The sequence below is a fragment of the Apus apus genome, chromosome 17 (genome assembly GCF_020740795.1).
Source record: "Apus apus isolate bApuApu2 chromosome 17, bApuApu2.pri.cur, whole genome shotgun sequence".
In the NCBI taxonomy this organism is placed as follows: Eukaryota; Metazoa; Chordata; class Aves; order Apodiformes; family Apodidae; genus Apus; species Apus apus.
The window spans coordinates 1,391,710-1,406,246 of record NC_067298.1 but is presented as its reverse complement, the minus strand read 5'-3'; the positions used below and the strand labels follow the sequence as shown (position 1 = coordinate 1,406,246).

Below are 14,537 nucleotides of genomic sequence, written 5' to 3'. Positions count from 1 at the left end.
GAGCTTGATGCTGATCTCTCAGCTCTCCTGCAATCCAGCTATGAAGCAAAGCTGCTGCCAGGCTCCTCCTGAGTCCCAGAGGAGAGCCTTACTAGTGAGCAGGTTGCAACACTTGTGGTGTTGAACAGAGTTACAAAGCATAGTAGTGGTCATGCTCATTCTCAGTTGTACATGTGGCCTGGATAAAGAAGTGGCTGTACCAGTGACAACTTCAATGGCAGTTTAGGGTTCCAGCAGTCACTTGAGAGGCAGGGGGTATGAGTCCTGGGACCCTGCTAGTGGGACAGGGCATGGAGGTTTCCTGTGATCTGTATCCAGGAGTCACCTTGATTGAGTGGAGCTCTTTGATATTTATACCTCAGAACACCCCAGGTGTCAGCACCCAATGTGCTTTTTGAGGTTGCATGTGTCTTGCTCAGAAGGAAGTACAGATTCTTCTCACTGAGCTTAACTTTGGGGCAGGCAGCTCACTTCCTGTCTGTTTTCTCTGCAAAATAGGAAGGATGCTGCATCATTTTTTGTTGCTTGGAAATATTTGGTAGCCTACCTTACTTGAAAACACTTACGTAGCCTTGAGAAATAATTTGAAGAAAGTCCCAGTGTGCTCTGGAATACACATTTGGTTATCATGTACATATTTTTCACGTAAAGTCTTGGTAGAAAAGCTGTCATAAATAAGGTGAAGCTTCCTTGCTTTTGATTCAATTTTAGAGTTGAGCTTTTTTTACCCCCTGCTACATTTATTCCTCCTTACTACATTTTAAAATTTTTAAAGCTTCATTTTGTGACTTATCAATCCTTAGGAATATTTACTGTCATTTACTTTTGCTCTTACTGTGGATACTGCTGGACTAAGGAGAATTAATTATTTCTTGTTCAGAGACTCCTGTGCAACTTGTCTTTTTTGAGATTTGGATAGATCTTTCTAGAGATGATATTCGCACACAAATAACTGGTTTTCTTTGTCTTCAGCTTCCATCTGTTGCTCAGTGTTCTGTTTTGTCTCAAAAGCAGCCACATTTTAAACTCTTGGAAGTCACTTTTAAAAATCTTGCTTTTAAAAATCTGGAGATGCTTGGGAGTACCAGAAATCCTGTACCATCACTTCAGAGTTGGACACTTTTGAGGCTTGCTGGGATGGGAAACACAAGTTAGGAGTGCAAGAACTTTGTGTTTGGGCTCATAATTCAGTATTTACTCATTGCTGTCTCACCAGAGGAACAGCTGTTAATATGCCTTTATATAGAGAAGCTTCATCCGGCCTCACGAGGTGGAAAATGCCTTTCACAATCTCAGCTGAATGGCTGAAGTTTGCACACTCACCCCTGTGAGCCATTAGCCTGTGCAGACAGCCCTTCATGGCAGCTGCTCTTGTTCAGGAAAAGAAAGCAGCAGAGTTGGTACCAAAGCAGAAGAGCAGAGCTGTGCTCTTGTGACCCTGTCTGTCAGTGGATCCTCTCAGTCGATGAGTGTCCTTTTCCTGGTGTTGCTGCTGGTGCAGTGTCAGAACTGGCTGGGAGTTTAATTTTCAATATATACTGTAATCTTGGGTATCTATCTCGACCTTTGGGAAGGAGCACATTTGACTTGGAACTTCCTTTATTGCTACTTTGCTCTGTCCAGTTCTCCCCATGCGCGTCCTCTCCTCTGGCAGCTCATGACTCATGTTTCCCTTGTTGCTCTTTGCTGTCCCTTAAGGACCTTTTTCTATGATAACCGTCCTTCCGCTTCCCATAGTGCCATAAATCTGGACATCTTTAAGGGCAACTCGTCTTTCCCACCCCTCATTTCCCTGATAAATCTTAGTTCACAATTTACAATCCTCAAATATGTCGTGGGAAGGTAAAGTGTTGATTGTGTAAGATTCCTCCCCATGATTTAGGACAGGATGTGAGGAGCCTGGTCCTGTGAAAGTGTAGTAGAGATTCCTTAATGTTCCTGGAAGTATTGATACGAATTTTGAACTGTTCAGAGTCTGTGGTTTGGGGTTTTTTGCCTTCTCTCAATCACTTCATTTAACAACGAACAAGCTGAAGCCAGTTTAATCCCACTGATTTAAGCTGAATTCACTATTTAAGTTGAATTAACTGGGGAAGGGAGCCAGGGCTGTGCTGAGTAACACAGAGAGACCAAGAAGTCATGTTTTGTTTCTTTTTTAATTATCACCTGCTCTATTGATTTCAGATGCCTGTGTGTTATTAGACTGAAAACATTCTTTCCTAACCTCAAGAGCTAGAAAGTTACAAAAGTTTGCCAGAGTGAAGTTTCATGCCCCACTTTCACTGTCCTTAACAAGAAAGCACTAATAAAATGATGAGATTTGGCAACATTGTATTTTCCCATTGTTGGCAGAAGTACAATCTGGTGGGTTTTCTTCCACCAAAGACATGTATTTACAAACAAGTTTCACAATACATAAATTCTAAATCCTAGCTGTACTTTCTGATGCAAGTAGAAAGAATGTATTTCTATGACAATTCTGAGAAATTGGATCATTCTTTTCATGAAGTGGTGAGGTTTTTGGTGTTGGCTTTTTTTCTGGTTTTGTGTTGGGTTTTTTTGTTTGTTTTTCTGAAATGCCAGTGAAAAGGTTGTGCTTGGAGATACCCTGGAAAATGCAGACAAAAAGAACCTCAGCATGGGCTTGCATCAGGGGAAACGTGGTGCCTGTTCTACAGCAAGGTCTTTCTAGAAACAATTGTTTAGAAGAAGTCAAGAGAAGTATCTTGGAATGATTTATGTTAGACAGTAGTTTGACAGAAACAGAATCTCTCAGGCTGGGGGAAAATGTTATGAATTCTGGGGATCTGGATAAATATTGGAGGGTCCTTGGGTTTTCCTGCAGAGTGTGTTGGGGCTGGGGGCTGTGAACTCCTGCTGGAAGGTGCCAAAGAAAAGATAGTGGTTTATTTCTCTGGTCTGTTACCAGCAGTTCTGCTTCTGCCTCACTCCTTCGTATCACAAGACTTCAGGGTTGTCCTTTGCACCTCATCCAGCATTTTCATGGCACAATAATCCTGTGGAGCCTGGGTCTCTTCCACATCATGCAACACTGTGTTACATCCTTCAGCCCTTCACTATTGTACTACAACATGTCACCACTTTTCACTCCCACCTGCTAAAACTGCTTTCCTCTTTTTTTTTTTTTTTTTTTTCTTCTTTTTCATTTTTTTCTAGTGGTTCTCTTTCTTTTTTCCATCATTGAAGTACTTAAAATTATTTTGGACAGGTGTTCTTTATTGGTGCTCTAGCTTTTCAAAGTAATCAGTATTTTACAGGTTTTTTTATTTGAAAAAAACAGAAATCACTTAATGCATTTACCAAGGCTGAGAAACATTTTTACTGTAGCAGTACTAAGCTAGCAAAAAACCCTGGAAAATCTGATTAGAAGAGATCAGACTTATTAATTGCAGTTAAGGTAAGGAAATGGAAATATGTTCTGGGGTTTCATCTTGTAAACACTGCATGTTAATCTTGAATAAAACAAATAATTATTCCTAGCATATCACTTTTTTTATACTGCCCACTTTCCTGCCTCTCTCAGTGTTGTCTATTGGTATGGATACACAAGAAGGTACTTTTACCTTAGTTTTGTTCCTTACAAATGACCAAAAAAAGAGCATTTTTAACCTTGGTTTTCTGATCGGTGAAGATCAATTTTGTAATGTATTTTTCCCCTACTGTACTCATGCTGTCATAGAAATGCAGTGGGAGAAAATGCTATTAAGTTAGTTGATAATATTCTGCTTTTTTACAGCTCTGGTTTTTGATGATTTTTGAAAGCTGACTCAAATTTCAAGGAGTAGTCTTACATTTATATTATGGAGAAGACATGTCGTTTTTGAGACTTCTAAGATAGCCTCTGATTTATGGAGAAGGAGATAAAACATGAAGAGATGTTTACAACACAATACACGGCATTAAAATGTTAAAGGAGTCACATGCACATTTTATATGTCAAGAACATTCTTCTGTAACTGCAGCATGGTTAAAAAGTGGGAGAGAGCTATAAAGATGAAAGCAGGATGTTTAAAATGGTTTGAATTTAATAAGCGAGAGATAAAATGATGTGGTTGGATTTGACTGATGGTACCTTGAAAAGGAAGCAGACTGGACTGAATGAATATCCTAGCTCAAGTTAATTGAAAATAAGAAACAGAGTAAATATGTGAAACTGAATGAGAGAACAAATGGAAGAACAGTCAACATCCATGTCCCTTCAGGGCCTGAGCTGATGGCTGTGGTTTGCTCTCCACATCATCCTCTCCTGACAGCGCTGATCCTTAGAAGCTGATCCTCAGCTGTGATGGGTGGGAAGGATTGGTTTGGTGTTCAAATAATGGGGTGAAATTCAGGATCTAAGCTCAGCTGGCAGCCCAGGGACCCTGTGTGGGATCCTTTTGTATTAGGACAAACTGTGGTGGTCATTTGGATATGCAGTGATGGGCCCCAGGTTAAAGTCAAAACAAAGCTGCCTCTCCTCCAATTTTTAATCCTCTTCCTATCTCTGTGCTGCCAGGAGGAGAGCTGGAGTCTTTTTACATTGTTTTGCTCTCCTTTAATTCCTTGATTGATTGACCAGTAGTCATGAGGCAACCTAAAAGTTCTTAAAAAAATTAATAATAAACATACTTAGGTAAGCAAATATTGCCCCATCCTCTAGAGAAAGGTCAGCTGAAGCTTAAAAACTTAATAGCATTTTGAAATCTTCATCCCGCCTCTCTTGCCTGCAAGTGAACCATAGAATCATGGAATGGTTTCGGTTGGACGGCACCTTAATGATCATCTAGATCCAACCCCCTGCATGAGCAGGGACACCTCCCACCAGCCCAGGCTGCTCCAAGCCCCATCCAACCTGCCCTTCAACACCTCCAGGGACGGGGCAGCCACAGCTTCCCTGGGCAACCTGGGCTGGTGTCTCACCACACTCACACTAAAGAATTTCTCCCTAATGTGTAACCTAAATCTTCCATCTTTCAGCTGAAAAACATTCCTTCTTATCCCATCACTCCCTGCCCTTGTCCCAAGTCCCTCCCCAGCTTTCCTGGAGCCCCTGCAGGCACTGGAAGGTGCTCTAAGGTCTCCCCAGAACCTTCTCTTCTCCAGGCTGAACAGCCCAGCTCTCAGCCTGTGAGGCTGTTATTTGCTGTAGTGATAATCTGAAGTTGACATTTTTACAGTTGTCCACGCAAATACGGGTTTATCAACAATACTTAGATTCAGACCAGTCTGTTCCTTTTTGAGGTACCATCATCAGTCTATTTACCATGGAGTCTTAAGTATTGCTACAGCATCAGCAGCTGAAGTCATGCTAATGTGTTTGGCTTCCTGGGCTCCATAACAATGAGTCAGTTTGTTGTGTAGTTGTAGTTTTCTGAACTGCCTCATGTTTAAGGTCACATAATGGGATGAAAGGAGTAGGAAAAGGTAAGTTTGAGGGGGTTCTGAGTTTTGAAGTAAACCTTGCAAAAGAATCTGTGGTGCTGATTGTCAGAAGTCCAACACCTTGTTCCTCTCTCAGGATATATTGGCTGTAACTTTTAGCTTGCTGGGCCAGGAAAAATTGTAATTCATTTTTCAAGGAGGAAAAATAACCCATGAGGAATCGGTTACGCTGAACACCTGCGTGTGGGGAGGGGGTGCCTGGGAGATGGAGCTTCCACGGAGGAGCAGAGTCTTCTTATCAGCTCCGTATTTTGTTTCAGGGTTGTCAGGCAGAAATGATGATGATTTTCTGTGAATGAGGTGCAGCATCTGAAATAGTTTTTAAGTATGAGCTGTTATTTTCCCCAGTTGCTCCCCACCCCATGAAGCAGTTTTTGTGAGTGAGAAGGAGCGCAGAAGGTTTGTGTGTGGCTGGGTCACACAGATTTTGTGAGCATCAAGTTTCTTTACTTTTTATCTTCTTGAGTTTCTGCAAATTTTATAAATATTCTGGTTTCAGCTTGATCTAAGGCCATGCAGTACTGCTTGTTGCTCAGTTTCCCCATCTCAGAGATGTTTAATTCAGGGCTTTTGATCATAGAAGTTAAAATGGTTCACATTGGACCCCAAGTCAACTGTTTGCTTTCTGTGGCTGTGAAAACTAATGTGAAGTGATGTGACATGAGTCGTTGTGTTCCTCTCAGAGAGAGCTGCTGTGGTTTCTGAGAAATACAGAGAAATCTGTTCTGAGGATTGAAGCAATAGCAAAAATAAAACAAGGTTTAAACTGATGTGCAAGTGGTGGTTAGTGGTAGATGCTTGGATTATTGAAGAAATGGAAAACAAAAAATAGCAGGAGTCTGACAGTCCCTCAGACCCCTTCTTTATTTTCCTATGAAGAAATTCAAACTAAAGAGGGAACAGCAGTAGCTCGTTTTGTATTCCCCCACACCAGGTGTTTTTTGATAGTATCTCATCCTGCCTAAACTTTTCCTACCAAATCTGTTTTGTGGAATGGCTGAAGGTTTAGAGTGGCAACTTGGAATTCTGACTCTAATGCTACTGATAAATGGCATTCAGACCCAACTGGGGGGAGATGACCTCTGTCAGATCATCCAGCCCACTCCCACTCAATGCAGGAGGTTTTTCCCAAATAATCTCCTCCAAGTTCTGTCTTGTCCACTTTTTGAAAGCTCCAAAACTGTATTTCTTTGCTTCTTCCCCTGGCAGGTCACTGTGCTGCCACGTTTGAATGGCAGAACTTGTTTTCAACACCGAAAAGACGTCCTCCATGCAGCATGCTTGAGAAACCAGACGAATGGTTAGTTTAAAGGGATTTAGAAAGGGCCTAGAGCGACTTTCCAAGGGTTTCCAAATGAAAACGTTTCCTGCCCAGCCCACAGCACCTCTGCCTTCCCACGTGCCTCCCGAGCCGCTTGTCCTTCAGCGGCTGGAAATGGAGCGAGTCAATCAGCCTGCACTCCTGCTTGCTCGGTGCAGATTAACACCTGATGCATCTCTGTCTCTCTCTGAAGTCCCCTTTGTTTTGACTGAGCAGATTGCCTGCAGCAGGCGGCCTTGCCTTTCATCTGCCCCCCCCAGCGATCAAAAGATTGTCAGGAGTGGTTATTAAAACCCGGTGTTTAACTCTGGAGCACAGGACTGTCAGTGGTGGAGGCAGCCTCTGATGGAATTTACAGTATATCATAAATATAAGAGAAGTGCAACACTGGAAGTCTATCTTATGCTCTAAAGTGTGCTGATATATGTTGCTTTTGGTATTTTAACTGTTAGGCAACCTTCATTAGTGGTCACTGACGATCATAACTTAGGGCTCTATCAGATGATTCTTAATTGTAGCAGTCAGATCAAGTTGGGGTGTAGGAATCCTTGATAGCGAGGAGGCTCAGCTTGGGAAGGTGTGTTTCATGAGCACTGATGAGAGCCAACCTCTGAAGGACTGGTACAAAGATAATCTTTGCAGAGCATAAATTATTTGGCCTACAATTGAAACTTGATAAAGGAAAAATATTAATGCAGATCATTATTGGAAGAAATCTTTCCTCACATGTGTGAGTGTGGCACAGGAAGGGTCTTTCAAAGAAAGTGGGTGGGTTCTGATAGAGGGGCACTTAGACCCCAGTCTAAGTGTGATGTTCAGTAAAGGCAATGAAAATAAATAAAAAAGCATCTGTTTTAACTACTTTGCCTCTGTGGCATTAATTATTAGCATAAAGATTGAGATTTCAGAGGAGTTTAACAAAAAATGTTTTGATTTGATTGTTATGTATTTCATATATATTACGAGCCAGCAAAAAAAAAAAACAAACATTAAGTGGAAAAAAATTTGTATTTCATGTTACTCCCTTTCTTTATGGATCATCATGCTTCCTGATTTAATAAAGAATTTTTTTTGTGCAGATGCACAAAATAAATATATCCCATTGTTTGTGAATTAGTGAACAGGGCAATCAGGGTAAGGGTTGGGTGGCACTTTTTCTCCCTGGTTGCGTTTGTTGATGAGCAGATTATGTCATAAAATCATAGAGTGGTTTGGGCTGGAAAGGACTTTCAGATCATCAAGTCCAACCATTGTCCCAGTGCTGCCAAGGCTCTAAATGAACTCCGGGGAGTGGGTAGGATGGTAAATGGGATTTTATGGAAAAGGTGTAACTGAGGGAACTGCAGCCTCCTCCGTGCCACGAGGACAGTGCAAGGGAAGCAGCCCTGCAGGGTCCTGGGCTTGCTATCTCCTCAGCTGAAACTGCTGAGCAGTATGGCTTGAGAGTGAATCCAGAGACAATTCCTGTTGTTATTCTGGAATACCACTCTGATGGACAGGAACTTTCGGGTGGTGACTGCAGAGACCCCTTAGCCCATGTGTGTACGTGAATCCTCGGGTCAGTGCATTTTGGTGCTGCAGGGAGTTTTGTCTCTTTGGAACCACACTGAAAGGGTCTCTGAAAATACTGCAGGCAAGCAAGGTAGGGGGAAAAGAAAGAAATAATTTACCAAATGATTAATTGTCAGGAATACTTTGGTGGTTTGGGGTTCCCTTTAGATCCAATGCCAGATTTCCCCTGGAAACCCTGATCACAGGCAGAACAAAGGAATTTCAAAGGACTGAAATGATGGAATGTGGAGAGAGCACCAGACAAAAGGGAAAACCTAGTACTTAATAAGATTTATCTGGCCTTTTGATCCATAGGGGTATTGCCTTTCTAAGCTCAGAAAAGGAAAAGTGAAAATAATTAGTTGATATTTCTTTGTCAGTCTTTAAGTACATGTTTTGATGTTTTCCAAATAACTGAGAATCTCTTCAGCAATGCAAGTATTACATTTTAACCTGGTTAGATAATTAGCAAAATGTAATTTTCTTTTTGTTATTTAAATGGTGTTATATCATCTTGCTTACTGCCTTGAGTTAGGCTCCCTGACAGTTTCAAAGCTGGCAATCCAGTACCTTGTGTGCTGTGCTGTATGAAAAATAACATGTATGCAGTGAAGTACACAACTCACAAGGGTTAAGGAAAATTCCTCGTTCCCTGAAACAGCCCAACCAACACCATTTCTGTAAGGAAGAACTCACTGAAACACAAATCCAGAGCATTCTGACAATCCCTTTCCGTTGGGATTGTTTTCAGGTTTTCTCTTCAAATTTCCATTGTTAAAAAAATACTGCATAAATGCCCTGAGTTCCACTGCTGCTTTGTCCTCATAATGTTGGGTAGGGTTTATGTGCAGTAAAATGTAGTAAAAGTCCTCTTTAATTTTTGAATGACTGTCACTGTTAATGCAAAGTTTCTCTGCTTTGTCTTTATTAAATGCTCTGGTTATCAACAACTGTTCCCACCAAGAGGGGAGCTGGGTAGCAGAGAGCTGCTGGTGCTTTGCAGCTAGCACTGGCAAAGACAAGTAGGGCTAGAGCAAGCACTCCTAAGTGTTCTTGTTTGTATGGGCTGCAGGACCTTAATTTGCCTTAGGTGGCTTTTGACTTGTTGGGTTTTTTTCAAAGCTGCAAGATTTTGCAGTAAAGCCCAATGCAAAGTTGGTTCTGCTGATCTGGTCTGCCAGAGCTCAGTAATGGGTTTGGGGCAGGCAGGTGCCCCTTGGGAATAATTTCTTTCTCTGTTGTAGCCAAGTAGGAAGAAGAGATACCTCTAGATTTGAGGAAAGGGATGAGGAAGGTGTTTGCACACCTTTTCCTAGGAAAGGGTGAAGGAGCAATTGCTATGGATGTTCCCCACTGAAAGTGAAAGGATCTTTCTTGTGCAGTAGCTCGGACTGCTGTGACTGTGAGGTTGAAGATATGCACTATTTTGTTGCCATTGAAACTCTTGTTTTGTAGGCACTTTTCATGTGGGGAAGCTCAAAGTAACTGTATTTCAGGTTTCAATGGGGGTCTGATGCAAAGAGAAGCATATGCAGTGCATATTTGGGTGAATGTCTCTGTAGCCTGTGCAATAATTGATACTGAGAGTCTGATGACAGCGTAGTATGAAGTGCTTAATTATTTCGATTCTTCTTTCCATGGTCTCCTTGATCCTCTTTTGTTATCGTTATATAGAATGTAACTGTCCTGGTAGTTTGGCACAGATACCACAGTGACATAATTCTTTTGATTTTTCCTTCAAATTCCGTGAGTAGTTTGTTGGAGAAGCACTTCTAGGATTGTCAGGGTAGCAGGTCCCTGAGAGCGTGATAAACTGCTCCCTGACAGAAGGGATGCACCAAGAGGTGTCTTTGGTGCCAGGTTTGAATACTTCCCAGTCGCCTGCTCCTGTGTCAGTGCTGTGGCATTTAAACATTACATTTTTAAAGGCACCATAACAGGCCTTTGAAGTTGAGTCTGTGGATCACAGCAGGTACAAGGTATAGAGAGAATCCTTCCCTTCATACGTGTGGCTCCGCATGGTGTTATTATTTAATATCGATATTGCAGTAATGTCTGGAGAGTCGAGTGGTTTTCCAGTGTAAGAAGGTAATAATGCTGTGTGTCCTGCAGAGTTTGCAATCTGGGAAGTGTGTGGGTTTGGCTTTAAAAACCAAAACAGTTCTCTGAGTCATATCAGTTTTTCAGGGGAGCATAGAGGCAAGATTGAAAAGCGAGTTGAGTAGCCTGCAGAAGTTAAAGAAGGTAGTTATTGTCATGAGAGGTGTAGTCCTGAATAGAAACAAGCTGCATTAAGTATGTAAAAACTCAAGGACTATCCATCTTCTTTCTGGACATGATTTAACTGAACCTTGAAAGTGTTGGAGGAAGTATTAAGATTTGTCAAAGCTTGTGTTTGTTGGTAAGGCCACTTACTAGTGTCAGCCTGGAGTTTACTAAAAATCAGTGCCCGTCAGATCCTCGGAGAAACAAGAAAGTCATTGTGAGTTGATTTATGGTGATTAAAATTCTTACTCATCAAATGCTTTTTATTTTTTCCCTGTATTCTGGTCACGGATTGGGTTGAATGTTGCTCTGGGCACTAGCAAGGTGTGTTGCTTGTTTCTTGGAAGCATGCCTGACCTATGCAGGAGGGTTCCTGTGTGTGATCTGCCTAATTTATGGTAGGATGAGCACACGTGGCATGTACAATATCAGTGTTGCCAACTCTTGAGAAAATTGTCTGTGGTCCTAAAAGATCTCCTCAGCTGCTGATTGTTGGATTTTTTTCTTTGAAAACCTTTCATGCTTTCAGTAGACATGCATCTGATGCATTCTTTGGGAAGATGTAGAAAATACATATATGTGTATGTGTGTGTGTATATATATATATAGGCTGCACAATTCCTTGGATTCTGGTGGGAAATGACTGCCCAAATTGTACCAAAAATTCTGCAGTATCCCCAGTGGGATTATGACACTGGTATGAATAGAAAGCTCCAGGAGATTCTTTTTTTTTTCCTTGTAGTGTCAAATAGCCATTTACCACTAAGTGACTTTTTAAGAGGATTCTAAGCATAAGCTGTTTAATGAAGGAGTAAACCACAGCCCTGGGCAGTAATCCACTTCTTCTGGTTTTTATGAGATCTGCATGGAAAACTGAAGGAGCAGGTTAGTTTTCAATACCAAAATCATTAGGTGCATCATCCAGATTAAAAAGCACAAGGCACGTTGGAAGTGTCATTAAAGAAAAGAAATGGGACACATGCTTGGAAATGCAAGAGTTATAGCAGCTCAATAGAATGTAAGCTTTGACTTTAAACCAAACATGTTTGCAAATTACTGAGGTTTGGTATTTTCAGGTCACTAAAGGCTAACTCTGTCTGGATCTGTATAGATTATGTAAATTTTTGAAGTAAACCAGACTTCTAGGAGAAGAAAATCTGTCCCTATAATCCTCCTTTTAAGACTTGTTTCTTATTACAGTTGAGATTTATGTTGATGCTCCTCACAGAGACGTGACAATCCGTTTTAACTTCAGAGAGTATCATAAAGGTGATGGCATTTGAAAGCAGGCTGAATAGTTCAGCCTCAACCTCATTTTTAAGTTCTGAAATTAGATACTTTTAAAAATAATAATCTTTTACAAGATGCATTAAGACTTAGAATGCCTCGTGTTTATTAAAAGGCAATAAAAGCAAAATACCATCTTTGAAGGGCATCCTTTCTAAAAATGTTTATCTGAAATGGCCTTAGCCAGGGAGCTGAGTTGGAAATAGAAAGGCATGTTGCAGTGGAGTGGAGGACTCTGCTGTGTTGAACTTGGTGCCTGTGCTGGTTCCAGCTGGATTCCTGAAGCCTTTCTACCATCCTCTTGGGCAGCTTCCCGACGGTGGGAGCGTGTGGGGCACAGCCAGCCCTGCTGCATCCAGGCTCTCTCTGCTCTGGTAAGTTTTTCTCACTCTGAGGAAAATTCTGGTTGGTTTGTGGAGAAGTAGCAGTGTCTGGAAAGGACAAATACATGGTATCACTTGGCAGAGTTTCAGTCATGAACTACATACAGTCTGTGTGTTGAGTTCACGTTCTTCATCCTTGATTAAAGTCTTCAGAGCAAGGACCACTCCTGGTGGAAACCATTCGTGCCTCCTCTGTAAGATGCTGGTTGATTTTAACTCCCTCCTGATCTGCATGTTTCTGAAGTTTCTTTTGAAGTGGGGCCAAGAGGTGATGCAGAGGCCTATGAGCAGGGCAGGTTTTGTAGGGAGAGTTTAAGTATTTTATAGAAGTCCTGCTAGAGTCAGAGAAAATGGATAACCTATAAAGCAAAAACTTTCTTCAAGTTGTCATGCAGACATGGTTCCATAGCTCTGGTCATATCTAGAGACTAGTTATCTTGGAGTCTAAGAGCTGTTTTTATGCCAGGATTGTGTAAGAATAAATCAAAGGTATGAATATATTGCCATAATTAGTTTCTGAATACATTCAGTAGGTGACAGTGAGGCATAGTGTGATGAAGGTGTGTAAAAGCACAACTGGCAGGGAGAAGGTGTTTAGGAAATGGTTATTTACTTCTCCTGAAAACAAGAATGAAAGCTTTTAGCAAAAGGCAAGTTAGAAATGAACAAAAGGAGTCTGTTCTTCATGCAGTGTGCAGTTACAGTGAGACTCCTTGCCGCAAGAGGTTTGGATGGTGCAGCTTTTGGTGATGGTGCCTGTCATCTTTTACATTGTTAGGGCTTCCTTTGTTTCTTTTTCAGTTCATTTTCGTTACTAACAAATTGACTGACATTGAGACAAACAACTGAACACAAGATTTAAAAAAACCCACACCACCACAACCCTCCTACCCCCCCCAAGAAGCTGCCACTTGAAAGCCAAGCAGCTGCACAGAAAAATGCTTTTCTATCAAAAAATCCACCCTATGAATTCACTTGACCCCCCAAAACTGCTTTGGTTCTCTGCTGTTACTACTAACCTTTTGTGCTTGGAAAGCTGTAACTTTTCTTTTTCAGATTTCACTGCAAGTGCTTGGATGTTGTGGGTTGTTTTTGTCTCTCTTTTGTTGCAGGTTGTGCAACTTCTGTGTTTTTTTAGTGTGGTTAAAAGCAGAGGTAGGGAAGGCTCATTTGAAGTATTTGTCCCAAAGAGAGAAATAAAAGAAACAGCCAAGTGTTTAGCTGCTTTGGAGTGAAACATACTTATCACAAATGGCTCTTTCCATTGCTAGAGGACATGAAGATGTAGTGCTTGGGGATGCTCTTAGAAGATCTGCCCTTTTCAGTGGGATCTGGAGCAGAACTAGTAGTAGTAATGGTTGGTTAAGTGAGAAAGTAGGCTTTCTCCTGCTTTTCTGTTTAACTCTCTGTCACTGATGAGAGTATCAGATTTAAACCATGCTTCAGGCAGCTACTGCAGAAGTTTTCCCCTTGCTGCTCTTTCCAAGAAGGCCTCTCCACAAGGGCCAAAATTGCAGAATGTTTCCTTTAACCACTCTCTCCACGGTCAGTGTCTGTTCTGGTGCTGCTTTGCTGAGATAAATTTCCATGCCCAGTTCTGACTGCCCATAACTTCCAAGGAAACCCCTCAAAGAAGTTATCCTGTGACCTAGTCACTGTATACATTTGCTGCCTTCAGATTTGCAGCCCCAGTGCAGAAGATGGTTTCTTCTGTGTCCCTAGAGCTGCTACACCAGGGCTATTTTTTTTTTAAGTGCCTGTGAGCTGTGTGAGTGGTTTCCTGCAGGCGACAGTCGTTGTGTTTCAGAGAGTGGCTTTAATTGTGATAATGCAGCGTACAGCCCCTCTTTGTGAAATTCAAGTCTTTTTAACATCACCACCTTCAAAGACAATAAAAATTCCAGTCTGCATTTATCTATTCCCATGTGAGGAGTTACTGCAGTGTATATTGTATCATTCCATGTGAAATTCTTCTGCTTAATAGTCTCATTTATACACAGTTGTCTGAGGTCAGTTTTCCATTTTGCAGTTGTCAAACAGCTGTCAAATTAAGAGACCAGATCCCAAAGTTCATTTACATTTTATGCCATTCTTTGGGTGCCTGTTTCATATCTTAATATAACTAATGATTTATCTACATATCTTAGTCTTCTTTCTGCACTTGTTTTTCACAGATGTTCACATCCTCTCGCTCTTCAAGAACAGCCCTTAAAATAAAACTTCTCTACGTTGTTTTTTTTTTGTGTTGAGGCTTTTCATTATCCAGCTGAAGAAGACTGTACTGT

The 14,537-nt window shown here is 41.4% G+C and overlaps 1 protein-coding gene across 1 annotated transcript in view; it reads left to right on the top strand.

Annotated features, from left to right (window-relative positions):
• The window catches only part of LOC127391711 (protoheme IX farnesyltransferase, mitochondrial), a 105,557-nt gene that overhangs the window by 12,167 nt on the left and 78,853 nt on the right, over positions 1 to 14,537 (top strand). The window lies entirely within an intron of this gene.